General features: G+C 36.8%; 1 protein-coding gene across 2 annotated transcripts in view; it reads right to left on the bottom strand.

Moving 5' to 3' along the window:
• The window catches only part of RAB27B (RAB27B, member RAS oncogene family), a 159,128-nt gene that overhangs the window by 54,978 nt on the left and 83,176 nt on the right, over positions 1–20,974 (bottom strand). Inside the window, exon 1 of one of the 2 annotated variants that reach the window (XM_060029093.1) lies at positions 4,752–5,013. The exons of the other annotated variant lie outside the window; for it this stretch is intronic. The gene's annotated coding sequence lies outside the window, so the exon portion shown is untranslated. Of the gene's footprint in view, positions 1–4,751; positions 5,014–20,974 lie in introns of those variants that run through there. 2 annotated transcript variants of the gene reach the window in all.

Here is a 20,974-nt window from a genome sequence, read left to right as displayed (position 1 = left end):
TTCTTTTTTATGGCTGAGTAGCATTCCATTGTATGTGTGTGTGTGTGTGTGTGTGTGTGTGTGTGTGTGTGTGTGTGTGTATATATATATATATTTATAATATATATATTTTATATTATATACCACATCTTCTTAACATCCCATTTCTAACTTAAGATTAAAGAATAGGTCTTTGTCATACCATGTCCTATTCATTTAAACCTGTTTCAGTATGTTTTTACCCCTCAGTTATAAATACAAGGATATTTTCAGTAAAGCGACTTTTTCCTAAGATATGTTTTGCAGTGTTTGTTTTCTACATTGTTTCTAATAGAAGCTTTCACTTCCAAACCCTGAGAAGCAGCCTTTGATAACTGGCATTGCCAACCTTGGAATGATTAGGATCAAAGGTTGAATCGGGGAGGGATAGGGGCAGAGACTGGGAGTAATAGTTTCCACGTATTTACTTGTGGTATTCATCTTTAGTTCACACAAGAAATTAAGAAATTAGCAAATGAGGTGCATTGCTCCTGTACTTCCCAGCATTTGGAAAAAAATTTCAGAAAATCGGAAGCCTAAGTCAGTCCAAGAAGGTGCCTTGGGTCAATATAAGGCAGTTCTTGATCTTGGAAAAGGTTTCTACTTTTTTTAGGCACTAAGAGATGCTTCATTTTTTGTTCCCTCTTTGAAAAATCTACGTTCGTTCTATATTTTTTACCATTTTGACATATCCAGAAACACTTATCAACAGTACATTTTGTTTATGAAAACAGTATATTTTGAATAACAGTCCATGAGAACTGAGTACCTCTTTTAAAGAACTTCTCAGGCTCTGAGGACCTTGCCTAAGTTAGATTGGACAAATATCATACAAACCCATTTTGCTTTTTCTAATTATTTTTGTTCTGGTGTATCCCTCAGGTCAGACTTAACACACAGTTTCATTTTTCTGAGAAAGTTAAGAAGAGAGCAACAAGAAAACAGATCGGGTTGACCCCAAGTTCACTATAATTGAAAATAAATTTATGGGCTACAGAAAGAAAACTAAAATAAAATCTTGTATTTTTTTCCTAAGCCTCTTAAAATGAAAATTTTCCTCTTTTATAGAGTGTATGTATTTCTCTTTTTTCTTTATCTCTCTGTGTATGTGTGTGTATACACTTACACATATATACATCTATATCTATGAACATTGATACTCACACACATAAAAACATCTATAACTATGAATATCTATCTAACTAAATGGGTAATAGGTACATAAATGAAAGCGAGGAAAGAAACAAGGAAAAAAAGGAAGGTAAGGAACTAAACATGAAGTAAGAGTTGTAGGTTACCCAGGCCTAGAGCTAGACAACAGGGATATTAAAATAACCAATCTATTGCTTTTATTTTACACAGGAGAAAATTATGCCTTAAGGAGGCTGAATGCCATACCCATAGCTATACTATTCAGCACTAGTAGAATTTGATTAATGATGGGCTTCTTAAAGGTTTGATTTAAATCCCACCAATTTATGATATCTGTATCTGCCTTCTCTAAAATTTCTCCCAGATTATGTGAGTGAGTCTTGATGTCCTTTTTACCTACTAAAAATATGTTGGTCCTGCATTTCTGGATATTAGGCATTTGGTTTGTATCACAGCTACAACTTACTTTACTTTGATATTATTTTTTACAACTGTATTAACTAAACTCTCACTATTATCTCTTAATTTGTGATCTAGAATATCTATCACATACCAAACAAATTGTGTCCTTTCTTGTGTTTGTAGGATCACAGTTTTGGAAGAGGGGTTGAAGGTGACTTAGTTCCTCTTCTCGGTACAAACCATCTCTACAGTGAATAAGTCATGCAGTGGACTTAGGTTTCTCACATCTTATCGAGCCTTTGCAACGGCTTCCCACTTCTCTCCAGCCTCACCTTGTGCCCCTCTCCAGCCCCTGCTTTCTACTCTCTAAACTCTTCTTTTCAATAGACAATATCTAAATGCTAGTCGTCTTCTTCTACTCCGAATAAAAATCAAAAGCCAACATGTACTTTCAAAAGCCTTCTGTGACCTGCCCCATTATCGCCCCACCCCCAGACATACAGACAGGCTTCTTTGCTGCTCCTGGAAGATGCCAGGCAAACCCCTGCTTGTCGTTCCTTCAGTCTAGACAGCTCTTCCTCCCCGTAACCACAAGGTACGCTGCCTGGCTTCCTTCAGAGCAACCTTCAAATGTCACTTTCTCAGTGAGACTTTCCCTGGGCACTTGATCTAAAATTTCAGCACAGCCTGGGCCGTGCCACTGCCACTTTCTGTGTGCTTCCTCTGCTTTATATTCTCTCCTTAGTTCTTATCTCCGATATAGCATGGATCCAACTTGCTCATCTCGTTTGTTCTCTAAAGTAAAAGGCAAGCTCTCTGGGGTCTGGCATTTTGGTCCATTTGGTCCACCTCTGTCCACACACAGCCCAGAACAGGGCTTGACACTATTAATGAATATTTGTTGAATAAATGAACAAGAAACTTAAGTCCTTTTTCTCACTGCATTCAGCAGTTGTTTAGTTAGAAAAGACAACTTACTGAAGATTTTTTGGCTGTGTGTTAAACAGCATTTCATTCTCATTACTGATAATCCAGACAAGTTTCCCTCATTTAAGGAGGGCCTATAAGAGAAGGTTAATATTTAAAGAATATGAATAATGCAAAGGGTGTGAAACAAATTAAGTAATACTCTGAACTCCATTTATGGGGTTTACAATAGGTTTTTATTGTGCTTTGTGGTGTTGCTACTTCCTACTACTATATAATAAATGTCAGCTCCATACTACATCTAATAATGAGTGAAAAATCGCTCCCTTTTAGCCACCAGCTCCAGAAAGTGGCATACCCTTCATGGGAAACCCCTGGTTTGTCCTGTCTGTTTTTACTGTCATTGTTTTCCTGTCTCTCAACACTGCAAAAACTTGCTTAAGAGCTGAACTGTTGGTTAACCTACCTCTATGAATCAACTCAGGCAACTGGATTAATTGTGAGCTGAGCTTTATGGGAATAGTTGGTCTATGTTTCATGCTCTCCTGACCTGAAAGACCTGAAAAACTAACCAGAAATGTCCCAGGCTGAGGGTGGGAAAAGAGCAGGTTTCTGTTCTGAACCACCTGGGGCTTTGGATGACTTCCACCTTTCCAGAAGTACAGCTAAATAAACGAAAAGCAATTCAGAAACCAGTAGATACTTTTAGTCTAAGATGGTGCACCAAGGAGCTGAGCAAATCAATTATATTAGAGTTACCTTTCCTGTAAGGGCGTCAAAGATTCCTGTTCCAGAAACGGCCTAGGAGAGAGCTGTGGTTTGCTTACATTTGAGATTCCCTTTATTCCTTCTTGGCATCTTTGAGAACAGCCTCATCCAGTTTCATCTGCAATGTTTTGTTCTCCTTTCTAAAGCAAAGATGGTACCATTTTATGGGAGGCCATTGTCGGTTCTTAAGCAGAAAAGGCTCATTAATATTAAACTACCTGCCAAGATGACCTTGTTTTGGTCATTCCTGAGAATCCCTTCTTGCCTTCAAGAAGGACTGATTCCCTCTGGGTAGAGGATTATGATAGGAAACTGTGAAAAATAAGTATTTAGGGGGAACAGCACAAGGCAAGTATGGCTCTCACTTCAAACTACAATTTGGACTTTATAGTAGCTTAAAAACTCAATAAACTTAAATTCCTGAGGCTATCATGCTGAAGTTAACTTTTCTGTTAACTTTCCAGATTTAGAACTCTATACCCATGCATATAAAAATATATATATATTTATAATATTACCGTGAATGTAACTCAATTTTAAGAACAGTACACATTTTTCTTTGAAACAGACTAAATCAAAATTCACAGCTATTATTACGTTCAACAATAATTTTGTTGCTAAGAGCTCTGAAACTACATGTTATTAACTTGGGCTTAATTTAATAATGTGCCATATACACAACTGGAATCTTATATACTCTTCATTTTAGGTCTTGAAATAAAAAGCAGTGTCCGTATTACAAGCGTGATGAATTTAACCAAACTCAGCCTCTTCCTAGGAACACAGCCTCTAGCTTCTGTTTAGGGACATTTCACCGGCTTTAATAGTTTTCAGATAATGAGATAATGTATTGAGTGGAAAACTCTTGGAAGCTAATTTATTGTGACCAGTTGAACAAACACACATGTACACACCCTCTAGGACTGCAACACCCGGATCACAATTCAGAAGGAACACGGGGAAAAAAAAAAAAAAATTGGCAGACAGACATTGCTCTTGAGTTCTCTGAAGCTCTTTCACCCACGGACGGACATAGAAATGTCCTGTCGCTTACCTGGCTTGCCTCACGAAATGACTTCTCCTTAAACGAAACTCTAAACACATTATGATAATGAATTGTTTTTGGTTTTTTGTTTGTTTGGGGGTTTTTTTGAGATACAGATGAAAGGAAATTGACATTGCTGTGCTAGGTTCTTCTGTAATCCGAACCAGCTGTTTGATAGGCAAAAGCCAAAGTAAAGAAAGACAACCAGCTAGTTTTTGGATGACGTCCGCGTACCCATCACGTCTGCACCTGGATCTCGGTGGAAGCCGCCCCCCTACTGCGCTCACACCCAAAACCAGGCTCCAGGACCCGTCTCCCTCGCCGCGAGCCTGCGGCCCCTCATCCATGTCTCACTTCCTTTTCGCAGGCGAGCCGCCCAGCAAACCCCGAATTGGTGGGAACACATTCCAGCAATAACAGCCCGGCTTCCCCAACTCACCAGCCTGCGAAGTTTCCGCGGCAGCAAGAGGTGTCGGGTTTCAGAGGTTTCCTGCCCCCTTCCCAAGCCTTTGGACTCCTGGGGTCCGACTCCAGCAACGATCTGCCTTCCAGGGCGACAGTCCTGGGGACAGCTCCTATTTTTCCAACCTGTGGCGCTGGATCGGTGCAACGCCGGCCGGTTCCCAGCCCCTGCCAGTCAGGACTGCAAGTGGCCGGACTTGTAGCACCACCCCTGAGTCCGCGGAGACCGGGGATCTGGAAGGTTTGTGTGAGAAGAAGGCGTGTCTCCCAGTCCTAACGCGGACGTGCGGAGCGCACCTCAGGCTAATCTTGGTGGCGACTCAAAGGCGCTCGGCTTCTGGTTCACTTCTCTTCACTGCAGGGCTCCAAGCCCTAGCAGGCAGCTCATTCTTAGTCCTTTATTTTTGCGTGTTTTCTTTGATTTCTCTTTTTCATAGAGCCCTGGGCACCGGGAGAACTGCTTCCAACGCACTGCATTTCTCTCCTCCGGGGAGATGTCTCATTAACTAGAGAGAAAGCAAGGAACTGCTAGTGGAGAGCAAACAAAGACTTCCGGAAATAAAAGGGCTTAGAAGGAAATCCGTGTTTTAAAAGTTAGAATCTGTTAATATGAATACATTAATCAGTATGCACCGCCCTAATCTTTGCCTCCTAAAGTCATTTCAGAGATAACGTAGGTTAGTAAATAGGTGTCATGTCTATGAGATCAGAAGAAACCAGGAGCACATACATTCACTGAACAAATCTTTATTAAGTACCTACTATGTGGCCGACCCTGTTCTAGACACTTCGGATTCATCTGTCCACAACCAAGATCCTGGCTGGCTCTCTTGAGGTCACATTTCAGACAGACTCTGACATCCCTGATGGTAACAGTAAGAATCCAAGGTTGAAGACATATAATAGCAATTGAGTTTTTCCACTGTGAAGAAAATCAAAAAGTTCCAAATATGTTGCTTGCATTCATGTTGGTAAATGATGAGGTGACTGCTAAAATGTTAATTGTTTGACCCAGTTCTGACAAGGTGCCTTAGAGACAATCTGAGAGGCACTGACATCAGCTATGGAACATCTCCTGGAGAAGTGCTGTGGGAGGCATCTGAAAAGAAAGAACCTAAAGCCAAAACCACATGCAAATAAACAAACAATAGCAAAGCAGTGGAGAAGAGGAGTGTTGGAGAAAACATTTGGTTTCACAGGAATCTGTCTATTCTACTAGGAAAATATGGGAGAAGTTCTATTTTCTGTGCCTCAATGGTCTTATCTTGAAAATGGGGATAATAAAATGTCTTTCTTCATAGGGTTATTGTGAGTAAATGAGTTCATATCAGCAAAGCGCATAGAACAGCACCTGGCACGGTAAAGTATATATGTTGGCTATATTTATTATTTTGGTAGCACTTATCTACTCCATTCCTCCAAAGTAAGGTCCGATTCATAAAAATTATTCTGATCTACTGTGAAAAATTACTGGAGGTTTGGGTTGTAGATTTTCAAAATACATATGCTGGGAATATATATTTATAGTAAATCTATTTTGCACCATCAGCAATATTTTTATTGCTGTGTGTATCTATGGGGCCTGAGAGAGATAAAAGAAATACATAAACAACTTTGACTTTATTCCTCTTTTTATAGCACATTAATTTAAAATGATTCTCTGTACATGATATAAAATGGTAATGTGTATTCTTCACCTAGTTTATGTGTTCAATTACATTAATCCTAATAGATATTATTTCCCATACTCCACAGCTTTTATAATGCCATTGTCCATAGATCATCTCATTTGATTTTCACAATATTGCTTTGAAAGGAGCAAGGCCTCTATTATTTTTTATTGTCCCCATTTTTAAGAATGAAGAAACTGAGGTTGAGGAAGTCCCAGCAATGTGCCGAGAATCACAAAAGTCCATGAATGTAGAACTCAGGTGTGCTGATCTGGAAGACAGAGCTCACAGTGGTCAGGACACCGTGCTGCCTCCCTTCTGTTTATGGACAAAGTTCCTGTCGGGAGAAAGTCTAACACACACGTTTATCATCTGCTCTCTTTGTCACCCTTCCCTTCCCCGGATACGTAAGTGTGTCAGCTGCCTTGTAAGGTTAACCCTTGCAGGGACAACTCTCCTGGAGTCACCTGCCACAGAAATCCTGTGTTTCTGGTTCCGAGGCTCAGAGGTACTAGTGTTACATTGTGATGCTATTCAGCTACTGGAGAGGGTGGAACTTTTCCTTCCCTGTGGGCAGAGGGTTCCAAAGATGAGACGGCAGTGGGAGAATATGAGCAGAATGATTCTTGGCCACTTCATGAAGGCCACTTTGACCAGAGATGGAGCAGAATAAAAGACCCTGGAAAACCATGTAAACAAGGTGACACAGCATCCTGTGTTGTAATAAAAAATAAATGTCTTCTGCACCTGGAGTTTACATAGCACAAATTTGATAGACGTAATTTCTGTCAATAGTTTTATCACTGAATAAACACAGCACTGAGGTAAACGGATATATAAATGTACATGGGTGACTTCTAGTTAAAAATGGTAAATTGATCACATGTGTTTCGTTTTTCCTTCCCCAAACTCCTCTGACACAAGAATAAATACATTTTTATATGTTATGAAACCATAAAGACAAATAAAAGGGAGAAGAGAAATCAAGAGACAAAATAAACTGCATTGGATGATTTGGAAAAACCTAAGTCATACGGAGGCTGGGTAACTGATCTGGAAGAGGATGAGGTGGACACTGCATGCCTGTAGGAGGGCTGAGGGATGAGAAGCATTAACTCCCTGTGTAACCTGGGAGGCTCATGCTTAGGAGGCGGAAATACCACCGGAGAAGGAGGCCAGCTGGTGGGGTGAACACAGGGGCTTGGTTAGATGTCTGTATTCAGAATGCTTGGACCCAATGTTCCCTTCCGCACTGTCATGCAATCAACCAACCATAAGTCCCCCCATCTGCTCACCCCAGCCTCCAGGAGACTGGAGGTTTATTTTCTGGAGAAAGTAAACTAGAGTAAATTGTCGTTTAGCAAGATGAACTGAACACATGCATTTTTACTCTGCTCCTATAGAAAATGAATTAAAAAGAAATGTACCTTCAAGACAGTAAAAAAAGAAACCTCTTGAAATTGAAAATACTCAAAATTTTACAAATTTGAAAGATGGGCTATAAGATGAAATGTTCAGGAAAATAAATTTTTTAATTAAGTAATTAAACACAACAAGACATATCATTCTGAAATAATAGAAGCCCAGGAATAAAGAGAAGCGCAAAAAACATCTTCCAGAAACATAAAGCAAATCACATACAAAGGAAAAGAATAAAAATTTCATTGCATATGTATAAAATAGATAACTAATGAGAACCTACTGTATAGCACAGGGAACTCTACTCAATGCTGTGTGGTGACCTAAATGAAAATGAAATCCAAAAAAGAGGGGATATATGTATACGTATAGCTGATTCACTTTGCTGTACAGTATACACTAATGCAATATTGTAAAGCAACTATACTCCAATAATAAAAAAAAAGTGACAGTGGCAAAAATAAAAATAAATAAAAAAATAAACCAAAAAAAAGAGCAATAATGCATCCAGAAGATTCTTTAAATGCCTTCACGATTTATAAATGAAATTATTTTGAAATGAGGATCGTGTACCCATACACAATGTCAGCCAAGTGTGATTAAAGATATTTTTAGACATATAAGGATTCAAAAATATATTTCCTTTACTGTTTCTAAGGAACGGTCCCCCCAACAAACTTATAAATCAAGAAAGAGGGAGAGATGGAACCCAGGAAATGAAGGTCCAACACAGGAGACAGTGAAGTGAATTCTCTAGAACAACAGCACTAGAGAGAAGCAGAAGTCTGGATCGCAGAGGGAAAGTCTCCAGGAAAGAAAAAGAAAAAAATTACTTAATGTACATGTACATTTGAAATTTTTTTTTTTTTTTTTTTTTTTTGGTACGCGGGCCTCTCACTGTTGTGGCCTCTCCCGTTGCGGAGCACAGGCTCCGGATGCGCAGGCTCAGCGGCCATGGCTCACGGGCCCAGCCGCTCCGCGGCATGTGGGATCCTCCCGGACCAGGGCACGAACCCATGTCCCCTGCATCGGCAGGCGGACTCTCAACCACTGCACCACCAGGGAAGCCCTGAAAAATTTTTGATAACGTCCATGTAGTGGAGACTGGAAGTGCTCATCCAATCCCAGGTTCTCTTTTTCCTGTGCACCCCACTGGATTTCAGTCCTTAGCCCTTTGCCAGTAAGGAGGCATGTAACTGAGTTCCAACCAATGGTATGGGCACAGCAGTGACATACACCACTTCCAGGCCATTCCCATAAAATGACCTATGACATCCTCCATGCTTTCCTTCTTTCCTTATTAGTATCCAGACACAAAGACTAACTGAAGAGCTCTGAGGCACTAGAAGACACTAAAGTTCTGAGATGAAAGGTATTTGTGGCTCTGAATGATTGTGTGGCATAGAAACCCTAACTGTCACACATTGGGCTGTGACACGAGCAAGAAATAAACTTACACTGAGATAAGCCACTGAGAGTTTTAGGAGTTGTTTGTTAACGCAGTCAGACTATTCTTTTTTTTCTTTTTGGTTGTGCTGCGCGGCATGTGGGATCTTAGTTCCCAGACCATGGATGAAACCATGCCCCCTGCAGTGGAAGCATGGAGTCTTAACCACTGGACAACCAGAGAAGTCCCGCAGTTAGACCATTCTGATTGTTTCAGTTTGAAAGATCATTTGGGAGCATTTATGAATAATTTACAGTAGGTACAAAGTATACTAAACAAATTGAAAAAATGATATTAGTAACTCCAGGAAAAACAAAAGGTTATGAGAAAAGAAACAATAATAATATAGCACCCCATTCAAATGTGAATATAATCAGAATAATGGTAACACTGACAAGAGAGTAACCATAAACTACAATATAGCTGCATATGGAGGGTGGGCAATAGGGAAAGACGGTGCATGTATGTGCAAAACAACTAAATTCTCAACTATTATAACATAGTTAATAAACAATGTATGAAATTACTAAATAAAGAAATAGTAGGATAAGCAAACCATTTAGAAAAACACATGTAAGTATTACAATAAAAATCCACTGAAAGAGTCAAGTGTTTTCCTGTGGGGATTGAAACTGGGACGTAAGAAGAAATCTGTGCTAGTTTTTAAGAATTTGAACACCTATTTTTGAACACTATGAGATGTTTTTTACCTTAATAAAAATAAAAATAATATTAGTTTTAAAATATACATAGGAAAACAAAAGGTATGTGTTTAACAGAGAAAACATTACAATTTATTATTAAAGTATTTGCATATTTTTTGCATAATAACCTATGAGCAATGGAGAAAGTGAATTTAGGGTGCAGACTGAAGATAGATTTGAGAGGTTTGCACAGTCATTTATTCACTCAACAAACAGTTATTAAGTAACATGTGCCTGATACTTGGGGATATCAGGCACAGGGGGGATAAAGTGGAGAACATGAAGGAAAAACATAAGGTACTCTGAGAAAATGAGCATGTTAAAGCTTTAAAGAACAAATATATTTGGTTTCTTCTCTCTTGTCCTAGGTGACATGAGCCACTGACTTAACTTTTAGGGTAAGAGATTGCCTTTCCTCCTTCAAAATACTCTTAAAAATTTCCATCTTGTCTTTTGAGTTGAACCCCACGCTGATGAGATCAGAGGTTTCCTAACTCACCCCATTCTTGGGATTGCAGTGAAAGATTTGCCAGGTAGTCACACACGGGTTTGCCTCCACCCTCTGCTGATTTGCAGTTCATATGATGTCGTCTAATCACAAATAAAAATCAACCCCTCCCCAGTCTGAGGAAACCCCACAGCATGGCTCAAAATCACAAGCCTGGACTCCCAGGTCATGCTAGTTTTCCTAACTACTTTTAAAGATATAACGTCAAGGAATATATATGCTTAAGTGAAGTTTTACTGGCAAATTACTTTAAATGTGTAGAACGTCAAGACCTATTTTAGGCATCGAAGTGGACCTGTTCACATAATTATATGTACAGCATCTATTCTATGGTGAGGTCTTAACTTCCCCACTTCTAATTTCATTTTGACTCAGTTTCTTAAAACGTGAAAGGGACATACGCTGGAACCTTATATGGAAATCATGTAACTTAATCTAATTCTCTCTTTTTATGTTAAAGGAACATTCTGTGGGAAAGGAACAAATGGTTTCATGAGTAATGCTTGCATATAGACAAAAAACAAAAACTGCCATAATTATGGACAAAATTACAATTATAAACTTAAATCAATTTATCAAATTAAGGAGAAATAAATTCATATTAATAAAATTAATAATTGTATTAATTATAAATAATGATTAATTCATATTAATAAATTCATATTCATAAAAACTAAGCATTCTTTTCTATATATGTAGAAAAGAATGTAATGACAATATATATACATACACAGTCATATATCTACATATATAATTGCATGTGTGAACATAAGTATAGTCCTTTACAAGCACATGTAAAGTATATACGTATATATGCTTAATGCTAGCTTTACAGTGAGCTACAAAATAAAATGTCACATAAGCCTACCGTATAAGTGTAAACAACTGTATGGTGATTCCTTCATTTTCCCAAAATATGTTATCAAAAGAAAGTGTTCTTCTTCACAACTTTTGCTACTTTTTAACTGCAAACACTTCAGATTGTAATGCCACACACTTAGGAATAATTAAATCTGTCTTAAATTCTTTTGCCTGCCTTTTAACAAATTATCAGGTAATTTGTCCACACATCCAAACTAACATTGATTGATGTAATTTCAGGCAAATATGTCTTTTTCCCAAAATACTTTTTTGATCAAATTAAAGTTTTTTCATGAATGTTCCATTATAAGAGATCTATAATGATATCAATATAAGATAAACATCTCTTTTTTAAGGTATAATTTGGGAAATGATGTTCCTTATGTTTGATCATATATGATATTAAAAGATAATTTGCGAAAATAACAATTAGCAAATAAAGATTTGGTGATAGCCAAGAATCCCATGCTAACTGATTACTTTTTTTTTTTTTTTTGCGGTACTCGGGCCTCTCACTGTTGTGGCCTCTCCCGTTGCGGAGCACAGGCTCCGGACGCGCAGGCCCAGCAGCCATGGCTCACGGGCCCAGCCGCTCCGCAGCATGTGGGATATTCCCAGACCGGGGCACGAACCCCTGTCCCCTGCATCGGCAGGCGGACTCTCAACCACTGCACCACCAGGGAAGCCCTAACTGATTACTTTTTAAAACTGTATTTTTAAGAAATAGTAAGACTGTCTTTTAAACAATGTTACATTATAATTACATGAAATATCATCTAATTTATTTTTGTAATCAGTATGGTAAAAGTTTATATATCCATAATAATTTTTATTATATTTCTAAGATATATTTAAATGTCCTATCTCCAAAATAACATGAAAATTTTAAGTACCGTAGCCATACATTACTTCCTGAAATATGCATCGCTGCCATAACCACTAAGTAGGTTCCCACGCTGTGGAATTTTTAGCTACATATTTTATTAACTACTGTAGATTGAAGGAATGGAAGAAAATCTCTGTGTACTTCATATAAAATATATATTTCATTAGAACTATTCAACTTATTTTAAATAAATTATAAATAATTTATTTTTATAGTCATATATTTAGTGTGAGTGTCGGGAGAGAAGATGTTTTAAAAGAACTGGTAAAAGAACACATGATCAGAATGAAGATACAACAGCTAGTAAGAACTTCTCCCTTTCTTGCATTTCTCCACCTGTAAAATGTGGTAAATATTAGTCATCTTCTGGGTATATGGCATTCAAACCCCTTTTTTGTTTGTGAGGTCTTCTCCAATTCATGTCTTGGTGAGAGTCCCCTATAAAAGCCAAAGGGGTCAGATACTCATGACAGGGGTGGCAGTATGCAGGGTCTGGATGCAATAGCATTGAGTGGTTCCCATGGTGGTGTTCTAATTACATGATTGAATGCTTTTAGGCTTATAACTCTAGTTCTATGCCAGCATGCCCTGCAGCGGGGACAATAAAATATCAAACCTGGGAAAAGCAATCTTACTTTTAGAACAAGAATTCTAAATCAAAAAGCTTGACATTCACTCCATAGTTAGCCAAAAGACATTTGTGATGATTCTTCTTTGATCTTACATGTTAGAAACAGGGATTTAAAATAATTTGTTCTGTTCATAAAAATTTCATGTCTGACACCAGTATAGGTGTCCAAAGAATGAATGTTTGTTGAATGAGTCAATAAATAAATGAATCTGTTCACTACCTTGACATCCTTAGCTAGGAAGTTTTCAAAAAAAAAAAAAGCCAGTGGAGGGGAGTGGGGCAGAGAAGAGTCTCTTGTCCATTCTGTCCTTTATATTTCATCAAATCTTACTTTTCATAACTGAAATATTAAGAGTTGGAAAAATAGATTTGTGAAAATGATTCAAGGAACTGTATATCGGTCTCTCAAAGTAAACGTGATTTGAAATAAAAGGGTTCATAGCAAATTAAGGAAACTCCTTGAGGCATCACGATACAAATGTGCATATTATTTTTCAATGAAAATTAGAAAGAGAGACTTTGACTCTCTCATTTCAGTTATTATGACCTTATGTCACGACTAAAGGTAAACATACTGGCAACCCCCTCTCCTACTATTTAACGTAAGACAAATAAATCACAGAAATGCCTTGGCTACTGCTGGGCACCCTCAGCCTTGACTCATCCCATCAGCGACAAAACTGGATCTGTAACAATCAGAAATGCACGGCCCAACTTGCATTTAATGATCTGAGATCTTTTAACATTGGTCATCACAATTTGGAATCTGCTTTCTCCAACTAATGGCAAGTGATTGCAAGTTTTCTAATCTCTTCTTCCTCCTTGAGACTCTCACTGTAAAGACAAAAATATTATCCTTCAAGCTTCTCTGTTTTAAAGTTAGGAATTAAATTAAAATGAAATGTTTGCTTAAATAATTCATTCAACTATTAATAACCACCCAATAAGTTAGAGAAAAAAGTTAGTATATAGCTCCACACATGGCCATTCCTCAGTTGTTTTGGGAGAACTGTATTTACAGATTGAAAAATAGCACAAATAAAGCCTTTTGATAACACTGGAAATTTGTAAAGTATCTCAAAGTTGAATACAGTTCCTGACCCCATAACTCCATGACCCCATGATTCACGTAGTTGCAACTATTACTGTATGTAAGTTATTTTTCATTTGACATTGGCTTTTTGCTGTCAATTTGGTCCTGGGGGACCATAAAGCATCTGTAGTCCCTTGACACCCTCTTAGGACTCTTGCTGGCACAAATGACGACTTTTAGCTACGACCTGTAACTACCAAATCTGCTTCCCCACAGTAACTCTAAAAGGGCTTGCTACTTACACCTCTGCATGTTATAATAGTGCTTTACACCATTAATAGAAACCATAAATAGTTTCCTTTATACTGCTGAATTTGTGTTTTCACAAAAACAATTAAATTATAGTCAATAAACCAGCTGAAGAAAGCAAAGGATTATATACTCAAATTTAATAAATACAAACGCTGAGACAAAAATTTGTTTATATTTAAAAAGACAAGATTTACTTAGCTGATAAATTAAAAATACTAAGTAGAATATCAAATTCCCTGATGATGTCCCGGAAGTCAAACATTTATGTGCTTTAACCTTGAAAATTGAAATTCATAATTTTGGATTCCATTGGCTAGAATAACTATCTCATCTATTTATTTACTGATCCTCAAAATAAAACCCTTTAGTCTTCATTTTGTCTTTTTAGGGGTCCCTGTTTAATGCATGTTTCTTCATTCAATTAATATCTACCTATAATGTTAAAATTACATTGTTTGACTGAATAGCTCTCATGATTATTGTGCTACTGGTAAGAGGGAAAGGTCTGAGTTGTAACAAATACTTTTGTTCAACAGTTCTTATTAAATTTCTTTCTTTGAAATGTTGTAACTTTTTAACAATTTGGTAGGTGGTATTAAATTAAGTATAATATGGTTTGTTCTAGGACCCATGTAATAATCATGACTATTTTCTTGAGTCCTCAGTGTTGTTTTTGACCATTAAAAAATGTTTTCATATTTCCTGAAAATATGAAGCATTCTATTGTATACCTTACCTTAATTGATTTATCCATTAAATTAAAACTATAATGTCCTTTTATAACTAAAGAGTTCCTAGTTCTAGGTTGATTAATTTTCCTAAAGCCATAGCTTAGCACAGATTTTATACATTGTGACTAATCTATAGTCGAAAATTTAGACTACATTTTTTAAAGTTATCATTTTAACCCCAAAAAGGTAACTGCTGCTGACTTATCCTTTAGCACATAAATATTTTTAAATGAACAGTAATTTACACAATGAAATTCTACAGTATACTGGGCATAAGAACGCTGTTACTAACTGTACCTCTCATATGTGACTGCCCAATTCCAATGGTTCTTAACTTATTCATAATAAGTTTCATGAAGTTCTTCAGTGACTAAACCTTGATCAGCACAAAGGATCACTGAGGATTGACAATAACATCAGACTTAGGATGGATATGCTATGTCCTTTCTGCATAAAAATGGTGCTATTAACCCTTCAAGCCTCCTCTACAGTTTATTAGAACTAAACTGTCAAGTCCTATGCCCCAAATGCTTTGCTTATTGTTAGTTTGGACTTGACATCTACTTTATTTTTTTCACTTATTTGTGTCTGTTTATACCCAAATTTGTTTTACAAAGATGATAGTTTTTTATAACTGCATTGAATCCAGTAAGAAAAATAAAATTGAAATCAATAACCTAATAGAAAAATGGGCAATAAAGTTGAATAGACACTTTACAAAAAGAGAAAATCCAAATATCCAGTAAGCATGAAAAGTTGCTCACCCTCATTAGTCATCAGAGAAATGCAAATTAAACCATAATGAGATACAACTATGCATCTACCAGGATGAATAAAACAAAATACCAGGTGTTGGTGAGGGCGTGAAGTAAATGAAATGTTTATTTACTGCTAGTGGGAGTGTAAATTGGTTTGACTATTTTGGAAAACTGAACTTGGGCAGAGATATGGCCCATTTTAAATATATGGTTTGTAGAACTTTGTAGTATGTTCACCAGAAGTCTTTCACAAGAGCTACTTGTAGTAGCTGCACACTGAAAACAACCTAAATGTCCATTAATAATAAGATAAAAATTAAACTTAGGTGTATTCATAAAATGGAATATTACACATCAATGGGGATAAAGTATTTCTACCTGTGACATTAGCGAATTGCACAGGCATAATACTGAATGAGAAAATCCAGACACTAAACCTTATGCTCTATAGGATTTCATATATATAAGCTTCAAAGTCAGGCAAAATTAATCAGTGGTGTTAGCAGTCAAGACAGTGATTATCTTGTCGGGTTTGGGGGCACTGACTGAGAAGAGACAGGAGAGGGATTCTGGTGATGTTCTATTTCTTCATTTGTGTGCTGGTTACATAGACGCATTTGTTCTGTGAAGTTTACTCAGGCTTATATGTACAATTTGTACACATTTCTGCATGCATTTTGCTCAGCCGTAAAATTATCTTAAAATACAAATTAACAACAAAATGAAAATTGAAATCAGATTAAGGTGAAAAAGAGAATATGGACAGATGAAGTCGGAAGTTAGACTAGGATGGAAAAATACCTTCTCTAACATTTGTTCTGTTTGTTAGAGACCATGAAGTTAATATCATTCGTTATGTCCATAAAAAAACAAACGTGTCGCTCAAGAGACACCCGTCCATTCATAGAATGAAGATCTCTGCTCCCATGTTTGTGAAGAGGAGTCATCCTATGTAATGAGCTACGACTTCTGGAACTTTCTGACAGTAAAATACCATAATGAATTGTGTGGGATGGTTTCTTAAAATGGCCATTAGTGTAGAAGCATGGTATTAATAGTAGATTTTAATTCAGTAAAAGTAAGTAAGTAGTTCTTTGGACAAATTAGGGGCTCACAAAATGGCATTCTTTATAGGTTTAATCTAATTGAAGAATTGATTTTGAGAGTACAGAATTGATAGACTGTATCCTCAGTACATAGATTTTGATAAGTCCTGAGGCAAGTGGATTTCAGACTATATCTCCTCAGGAGTACATAGACAGCGACCATTATATTGCTGGTTAAATGAGAATCCATGGGCTTTAGCCAATGAGGGAAAGAGTGACATCTTGTTATGAAAGCTGAGAAGCTTGGCATGGGTGTGTGTATGACAGAAAAAGTTCCCGATTTCTGCTCAAGGCTAAATCAAAGGAGGCTCCTCAGAAGCAGTTTGGGGTCTTCGCTACTAAACAGTCATCACATCCCTGAAGTTCTACTTCATGGAGCATCAGTCCAATTCTTGGAAAAGAATTGAAGTAGGTTTAATCCATGCATTTTCAAAGGGAACAATATTACCCGTAAGTGGATGAAATTCATTCTTGGAGAGTGAAATGGTTTTACTCTTTTTATGTATAAAACATAGATATACATACAGCACATAAACAGATACACAGTATAACAGTGGTATTAATATTTCATGGTGGGGGGGCAATTAGGGGAAAAAATAACTGAAAATGCTCCCTGGGTGGGGGGATGTATGTGAAATAAAGGTTAATAAATACTGATGAAATCAAATGTAAACTCAAAATAATAACAGCTACATTTCTCCAGCCCCAACTCACAGACATTTAAACATTTAAACTGGATCACTATAACCTCGTTCAGTATCCTTCAATATAAATAATTTGTATTGTATGTCCTCAGGTAAAGGAATAAGTTAACTCAGTTAAATGTTGGAATATGTCTAGTAAAAAGATGAATTTGGTTTCAGAATATTACTATTTTGGCTTGGTTGTTGTTCTATTAATGTCAATCCTATGTTGGGAAAATAAGAAATTGCATTATATTGCTTAACAATCCCTGTCTTTTTATGGTATGCACTAGGAGGGAGTAGATGTAGCTCACCCAAGAAGTGTATCTTGTGATTGTTAAAAATAAAAAGTAGCCAGAGGCTAATATGCTCTGGATCACTGAAGTGAATCACTGTTTGAAATTTAATTTTTTTAAAAATGGAATTTCCTCATTGTAACTGGTGAAACAATGTAAAAACACATAAAGAAAAGCCATAAATTCCCTTATTCCATTTCGTCCTACGCCCTGGAGTTAACCAAAGGTACTTCCGTGAGCTTCTTTTCTTCTACCTTTATTGAGATGTAATTGACATATAACGTTGTATAAGTTTAAGGTTACGATGTAATGATTTTATACATGCGTATGTTACAAACTGATTACAACAATAGGTTAGTTAATACAGCAATTACTTCACATAGTTACAATTTTGTGTGTGTTTGTGAGGAGAGAACTTTTAAAATCTCTCTTAGACAACTTTCAAATATGTAATACAGTATTGTTAACTATATTCACGTAAGTACATTACCTTACCTTACATCCCCAGAAACTGATTCATCTTATAACTGGAAATTTGTACCCTTTGGCTACCTTTACCATTTTCTCCCCCTCCACCTCCTGCCGCTGACAATCTGCTCTCTGTTTCTATGAGTTCGGCTTTTATAGATTCCACATTTAAGTGGGATCATAAGTGTCTTTCTCTTATTTCACTAAGCATAATGCCCTCAAGTTTCATCCATGTTGTTGCAAATGGGAATTTCCTTCTTTTATGGCTGAATGACATTCCATTGTGTGTGTGTGTGTGTATCACATTTTCTTTATCCATGATGGATAGATACTTGGATAGTTTCCATGTCTTGGCTACTGTAAATGGTGCTGCGATGAACACGGAGGTGCAGATATCTCTTCACGATAGTGATTTCATTTCCTTTGGTTATATACCCAGAAGTGGAATTGCTGGATCATATGGTAGTTCTATTTTTAATTTATTGAGGAACTCTCTGTTTTCCATAGTGACTGCACCAGTTTGCATTCTCACCAACAGAGCACAAGGCTTCCCTTTTTTCCACATTCTCACCAACTCCTGCTATCTCTTGACTTTTTGATAATAGCCATTCTAATGGGTGTAAGATGATATCTCATGGTTTTGATTTGCATTTCCCTGAGGACTAGTGATATTGAGCACTTTTTCATGTACTTGTTGGCCATTTGAATATCTTCTTCGGAAAAATGTCTATTCAGGTCCTTTGCCCATTTATACATTGAATTATTTGGTTTTCTTGCTCTTGAGTTGTATAAGTTCTTTATATATTTTGGATATTAATCCCTTATCAGATATGTGGTTTGCAAATATTTCTTCCCATTCTGTAGGTTGCCTTTTCATTTTATCGATCACCTTCCTTTTAGTTTGATGTAGTCCTACCTGTTTATTTTGCTTTGGAGGCTTGTGCTTCGGATGTCATATCCATAAAATCATTGCCAAGACCAATGTCAAAGAGCTTTTTCCCTGTTTTCTTCTAGGAGTTCTACGGTTTCAGGTCTTACATTTAAGTCTTTAATCCATTTTGAGTAAATTTTTGTGAGTGGAGAAAGGTAGGAGTCCAGTTTCATTCTTTTGCATGTGACTATCCAGTTTTCCCAACACCATTTATTGAAAAGACTGTCTTTTCTCTATTGAGTGTTCTTGACTTTCTTTTCAAATATTAATTGACCACTATATGTATGCACAAGCTTCTTAATGTTCATATACAGGATTTTTTCAAGAAGAGTACTTATAGTAAATAAATCTGGATCATAAATCTGGGTTTATAACTGCTTTCCCGTTACAACGTAAAAGTTGATTAGTTGCTGTGACAAAGTAGTTGCCAAGTAACCCATGAGCCTAAAACACTTAACATCTGACCCTTTACAAAGGAAGTCTGCTGTCCCCAACAGTAGACCATAATAAATTATTGTTTATCCATTTGATGAAAGACTGAATCCATTAAAATGTTACTGTAAAAGAATGTGTAATTAGATGAAAATAGATTCACAATGCATATGAATCAAGCAATTGAAAACAATATACACGGTAGAGGTCAATTTTTGTTAAAATCATGGGTGCACTATGTGGGGTGCTTAGAATTGAAGGAGCCCAACTGTCAGAGTCTGACAGGCCCAAATTCCATTTCTGACCCAACCAATCACCAATTGTGTTGAAACAGATGAGTTACCTTACCTTATTGTTCCATTTCTTTTTTTATACACTGGAGATATTCAAATATGGATATTTCTCCCCCCCTTCCAAAAACTGATTTGAGGTGAATTAACGTAACAATATCTACCCTTTATGGTGATCTTAATTAAGAAATAAAATGTATAAAAGTTTTAATGTGATGTCCAGCACATAGCAAGGCATACTACATTTAAAATTTTTCCTCTTACCTCTGCTTCTAATAGACAAGAGAAGAGACAAGAAACTCCTATCTTATTCTTTTTCAATAAGCAGATGGAATAGAGAAAGGAGTAAAGAAAACCCTTTCAAGGGCTGGGTCATTCCTCACCACAGTGATGGACAAGGACCACAGAGCCCCCGAGAAAAAAGCCACCACTGACAGCAACCTGAGAAAAGGGTAATAATATATTTCTATGCCATCCATGACATCCGGTTTCTTCTCTGAATTATGTCAACTAAGGCCATAATTGCAGAGGATGACAAAGGAACTATGCTTCTTTATTCTTTCTATTCCCCGTGCTGAGGCTTAGAATTATCATTTGCATCAAGAAGTGGTTAAAAAAAAGTCTTAAGTTATTAGTTTTATTTGCCATTATTTTGTATATTTATATATGTATGTATACATATACATATGTATATATGTGTGTCTACTTGTGTATATATACACACATATTTGTATGTATTTTTTCCTTACGCAAAATCCTTCTTCATTTTATCTTCAAATCATTAGAAATAAAGTTATTAACAAATGTAATTCCTAAAATGTTCTTGTTACTTAATTTGGAGTCACAGAAACTCAAAATTTGGAAGCAATCATCTAGGTCAGAATTTTCTAAACTCTCTTCCAAGGAACACTATATAGGAGAGGTATTAATTGTGTGCATGTGTAAGAAGCGTTCCTTAGTCAGACTACTTTGGGAAACACTGCTTCTGCTACTGCCTCTTTAAATCCACGAGTGCAAACACATTGAAGTGTCTG

The sequence above is a fragment of the Delphinus delphis genome, chromosome 13, assembly GCF_949987515.2.
Source record: "Delphinus delphis chromosome 13, mDelDel1.2, whole genome shotgun sequence".
NCBI lineage: Eukaryota > Metazoa > Chordata > Mammalia > Artiodactyla > Delphinidae > Delphinus > Delphinus delphis.
The sequence above is the reverse complement of the archived record's forward strand: the minus strand, read 5'-3'. Positions and strand labels throughout refer to the sequence as shown.